Raw genomic sequence first — 5,633 nt, 5'->3', positions numbered from 1 at the left:
GACACACAGAGAGAGGCAGAGCCATAGGCAAAGGGAGAAGCAGGCTTTCTGTGGGAAGCTGGGTGCGGGACTCAATCCCAGGACCCTGGGATCACGACCTGAGAGCCAAAGCCAGACATTCAACCACTGAGCCACCCAAGTGCCCCCTCCCTAGTATTAATACTTGTCTTTTTGTGTCAATTGGAGTGTTACTTCTTCCTCCTCAGTCTTCTAGGTAAATCTATTTTCAGTTTGTTATCTTAGGTCAGGTTTCCTGAAAATAGTCTCTGATGCAGAGATTTGCATACCAGGAAGGTATGAGGGAGTACACTTGGGACCAATGCCTGTGAGGGAGTGAGGAAAGCAAGACTAGGGAGGAGAAGTTGAACTGGAAAGCCACAGCTATTCCCATAGGAAGCTCCAGAGCCAGGAAGACCTTTCAGAATTGTCAAAAATTGAGCCTAGGGAAGTGAGCCTCTGTATTCTCATTAGCTATGTGCTGCTTACCACACCATAACCTACCTGAAAGTGCATAACCTTGGGCAGGTCCATCTTTGGCTAAGAGCAATTCCAAGAGAGGGACATAACTGTGAGTCATCAGCATTAAACACTTCCAGCAGCTGGAGGGTGGAGGGAGGGGGAGGGGGAGGGGGAGGGAGAGACCTCAATGGTGCCTCACAACATCTACTACAGATATTTACCTGGTCGGACCTCAGAGAAAGCTCCAGAAAAGATTGCTGTGAATCCTTTCACCTTCACCCACAGTCCCCCATTTTTTCATGACTAGAGTTGACAGTTAGGAAGAGAGGTGTCAGACTCCCACATTGGGGGCATGAGCCACTGGTGAATAAAAAAAAAAAAAATCCCTGGCTTGAGCAAGTGGATGGATGCTGGTGCAGTTTACCGAGATGAATAAGGAAAAGGCTTGGGACAGGGAGAAATCAAGATTTTAGTCTTAGAGAAGCTAAGTTTGAGATGTTTTGAGACATTCAAATGGAGATGTATATTAGGTAAATGAATATATTACGGTGAGGTTAGAGAAGTCAGGGATATTGCTGTAACTTGGGAGTTAGTATATAAGTTGAGTTGAAAGCCATGGGAATGAATGAGGTCACTTAAGGAGATAAGTGTAGAAAGAGAAAACCTAGAGCTAAAATATAAACCCTTCCAGAAACCATTTTAATGCCTACAAAGAGGAGGATAGAGACAGAGCTGGAGTAGTCAGAAGAGTAGGAAGAAAGCCATGAGAGGATTGTGTCACAAAATCCACGAGGAGAGAATGTTTTGGAAAATGAGGACATGGTCGGCAGTATTAAATATTGTTGGGATGTGAAGCAAGTCAAGGATAAAAAATTTTCCATTGGATTTAACAACATGGGAGGCCATTGGTGATCTTTGTGAGAGCTATTTTAGTAGAGTTATGGGGACAGAAGGCCAGATTGGAGTGGGTTGAGGAATGAGAGGAAAGTAAGGAAATAGAGGCAATGTGTATAGAAAACTCAAGAAGTTGGCCGTGATAAGCAGGAGGAAAGAGATATAGGGCAGTTAGCCAAAAGCGTTTGTGAGCTTGAGGGATTGTGGTGTTGTCTGCTGATTTTGTTTGCTTTGGGATATTTTAATAGAAGTATAACATACATACAGAAAACCAGAAATCAGGTGTGCTGCTTGACGAATTTCCACAATCTGAACACGTCCATGTAACCAGCATCCAGAGCAAAAAAAGAACAACTAAAGGCTATATTTTGTATGATTCCAACTATACGGCATTCTGGAAAAGGCAAAGCAGTGAAGACAGTAAAAGGATCAATGGTTGTCAGGGAAGGAGAGTTGAATAGGTGGAGCATAGAAGATTTTTAGCACAGTGAAGCTACTCTGTATGATACTGTCATGATGGATACATGTCATCACACATTTGTCCAAACCCATAGAATGTACAACGCCAAGAGTGAACTCTAATGTAAACTATGGACTCTGGATGATTATGATGTATCAGTGTAAGTTCATCGATTTTAACAAATGTTTCCCAGTGTCATGGGGAACATTGATAATGGGAGAGGCTATGCATGTGAAGGAGCAGAGGTTATATAGGACTTCTCTGTATCTCCTGCTCAATAACACTGTGAACCTAAAACTGCTCTTAAAAATGTATATTTTTTAAAAGGGAGAGAACACCCCAGAAGTCCCCTTGTGACCTATTTCAGTAATTGGCCCCTGCAAAGGTAATCATCACCCTAATATATAACACCATGGAGTAATTTTCCTCATTTTTGAACTGTAATGGAATCATCCAATATGTACTCTTTCATGTCTGGCTTTTATTACTTCACATTACCTGTGGGATACATCCATATTATTGTGTGTAGTAGCATTGCATTCAGTCCCATTGCAGTGTAGTATTTCATTGTATTAATTTATCCATTCTACTGTTAAAGAACATTAGGATAATTTCCAGTTTGGGACTATTACAAATAGTACATTCTTTTAAAAAATTTTTAAATTTTATTTATTCATGAGAGACACAGAGAGAAAGGTAGAGACATAGACAGAGAGAATCAGGCTCCCTTCGGGGTGCCTGATGTGTGACTCGCTCTCAGGACCCCAGGATCATGACCTGAGTCAAAGGCAGATGCTCAACCACTGAGCCACCAGGCATCTCCCAATAGTACATTATTGTGAATATATCTATTTTTAGTACTTAAACAATCATTAATGTGCTCCATATAAATCACTTTCCAAAAAGCACTCAAACATTTTAAAGCGAAACTTTGTGAAAATAACACACAAATCTTTAAAAAAAAAAAAAAGCTTAAGAAAAGACCACCCTAGGGTCCGATCCTACGAAGCTAACTTCATGAATTTCAGAATGATTTATTAAGATTCTAAATATTCATAAAATATTTCTCATTGTATGCCCATAGATTGAAAGGCACAATGAGAAATTTGCTTCAAGGCTAATCCCCCCCTCCATTGGTCTCCAAATAACTTTCCTACTCCAAATAATCCAAGAACCCATGTAGGTCCACATTCCTTAAATGTTTGCTTTAAAATAAGCCAGTAGTTAAGTACTAGACAGAAACTTTTTTTTCCAGGACATATGTGAATAGGCAGCAAGTCAAATTCAAGCTTTCTATTTTTAAAACTTTTTTATTATTGAGGTAAAATTCACATCACATAAAATTAACCATTTTAAAGTGAACATTTCAGTAGCATTTGGTGTAATCACAATGTTGTGCAACAACTACCTTTATTTTGTTCCAAACCATTTTCATCACCCCAAAAGGAAACCCGATTCATGTTAAGCAGATGCTCTCCATTCCTCCTTCCCCTCCCTCTGCCCCTGACAACCACCAACCTGCCTTCACCCTCTACAGATTTATTCCGGGTATTGCATGTAAATTCTGGACATTCTGGAATCATACAATGTGTGACCTTTTGTGTCTGGCTTCTTTTCACTGAGCATAGCTTTTTTGAGGGTCATCTGCATGTCCTACATAGTGTGTATCATGACTGCATTCATTTTTTGGCTTGAATAACATTCCATTGTATGTATATACCACAATTTGTCCATTTATACATTGATGGACATTTGGGTTCTTTCCACCTTTTGGCTACTGCAAACAGTACTCCTACACACGAAAGTGTTCGTGTATTTGTTTGTTACCTGTTTTCAGTGCTTTAACTCTTTAGGTCATATGGTAATTCTATGTTTACTTCTATGAGAAACCACCGAATTGTCTTACACAGTGGCTGAGCCATTTTCAATTCCCACTAGTAATGTACAAGACTTCCAATTTCCCCAAATCCTCACCAACATTCATTGTTTTCCTTTTGTTTTTAGTTAATAGCCATCCCAGTGAGTGTGAAGTGATACCTCACTGCCTCATTGTGGTTTTGATTCACATTTCCATGATGACTAAAGATGATGCACATCTTTCCATGTGCTTGTTGACTATTGGTATATCTCCTTTGAATAAACATCTATTCTAATCCTTTGCCATTCATTTTAACTGGATTGCTTGTCTTTTTTTGTGTGTGTGTGTTGAGTTGTAAGAATTCTTTAGATGTTCTAGACACCAGACCCTTGATAGATTTATAATCTGCAAATATTTTCTCCCATTCTGTAGGTTGTCTTTTCACTTTCTTGGTCATGTCCTTTGATGCAATTGAGATGATTATGGGCTTTTTCTTCTTTCTATTAATGTAGTGCTTCACATTCATTGATTTTCTTATGTTGAATCACCCTTGCATTCCTAGGGTAAGTCCCACTTGGTCATGGTGTTTTATCTTTTGTAATATGCTATTGGATTCTGGTTGCTAGTATTTTGTTGAGGATTTTTTAAATTTTTTTGAGGATTTTTTAAAAATCCAAAATGTGTTTATTGGGATAGTTTCCCACTCATCTTGATTCAGGGTGCTTTTAGTGTTGCTTCTGTCTAAAAGAGCATATCTTCTGTAAGCCTTGCTTTTCCTCCTATGGACTGGCAAAGGACAGTGGAGCAGCCAATACACAAAACTACTATTTGTGCATGGCCAAAGATGATGGTGATTTTGTAGCATCCTGGGCACTTCACATCCCTGAAGTAGGAGTTGGGGCTCTGTATCAGGTGCTTTTTCTTGTGCTTCTTCTTCTCTTTTGGGAACTGGTGGAGGAAGGTCCTTTTGGAGGGATATCTTTTCATATCTTTTCATGATCTTTTCATCATCACTAGAAAGCTTGTTGAGGATTTTTGCATCTATATCCATAAGGGATACTAGTCTATGACAAATGTTCTATTTTAAAGAGTAAAAGAAGGGACATCTGGGTGGCTCGGTGGTTGAGCAACTGCCTTCAGCTCAGGTAGTGATCCCGGAATCCTGGGATCGAATTCTGCATCCGGCTCCCCGAAGGGAGCCTGCTTCTCCCTCTGCCCTTGTCTCTGCCTCTCTGTCTCTCATGAGTAAATAAAATATTTTTAAAAAAATTAAAAAAAGGAAAAGAAAAGAAAAGAAATGTATCAACGCAGTTTACTCAAACAAAATAAGGAAAAGGCAAAAATCACACCACAGCCGTCATAACCTTGAACAGTATTTTGTTACACTGAAAAATATCATTGGCCATACATCTTGTAGGGAAATTTCCCTCAACAAGGATCCTGCTTAATCTATCCAATATACTTAAAAACAACTAAATCTTAAGCTCATCAAGTCATCTTAGAGATGGGGAAACAGTGCCACAGAAGTTAAATGATTTGTGGATGGTGACATTTATAGTAAGGAGGGATTGGCACTTTTATTTTGTCACCATTCGTCTGAAGCACTTTCCATTTCACCACTCTATTCTTTCCTACCAATCTCCAAGATTTCTTTCTTACCAAAAACCCACACCACAAAATTTTCCCTTGCTTCTATTGAAAATGATGTTCCTCAATTTAAGCCAATTACTCCCTGCTATCTTCTTTGGTGACACTAGAAAACAGCCAGTCAGTATTTTATCACAAAAACCATTCACATACTTGACGTACAATAAACCCTGTGGCCAGGTTCTTTAACATTTTTTTGTTCATATTATTTCCCAAGTCTTTGGGCTACTCTGTCCTGGACTGGTATATGTTCTCTACATCTCTCAAGGCTACAAAAGCCAAAGTATGCCATACTGTCCTAATAGAGGGGAATTC

The 5,633-nt window shown here is 39.3% G+C and overlaps 1 pseudogene; it reads right to left on the bottom strand.

The window, feature by feature from the left end:
* Positions 1-4,396: 4,396 nt before the first annotated feature.
* LOC140627803 (small ribosomal subunit protein eS27-like) lies at positions 4,397-4,658 on the bottom strand (annotated as a pseudogene).
* Between the last annotated feature and the right edge of the window lie 975 nt (positions 4,659-5,633).

The sequence above is a fragment of the Canis lupus genome, chromosome X, assembly GCF_048164855.1.
Source record: "Canis lupus baileyi chromosome X, mCanLup2.hap1, whole genome shotgun sequence".
In the NCBI taxonomy this organism is placed as follows: Eukaryota; Metazoa; Chordata; class Mammalia; order Carnivora; family Canidae; genus Canis; species Canis lupus.
Note: the sequence above shows the minus strand (reverse complement) of the source record. Positions and strands in the feature narration are given on the sequence as shown.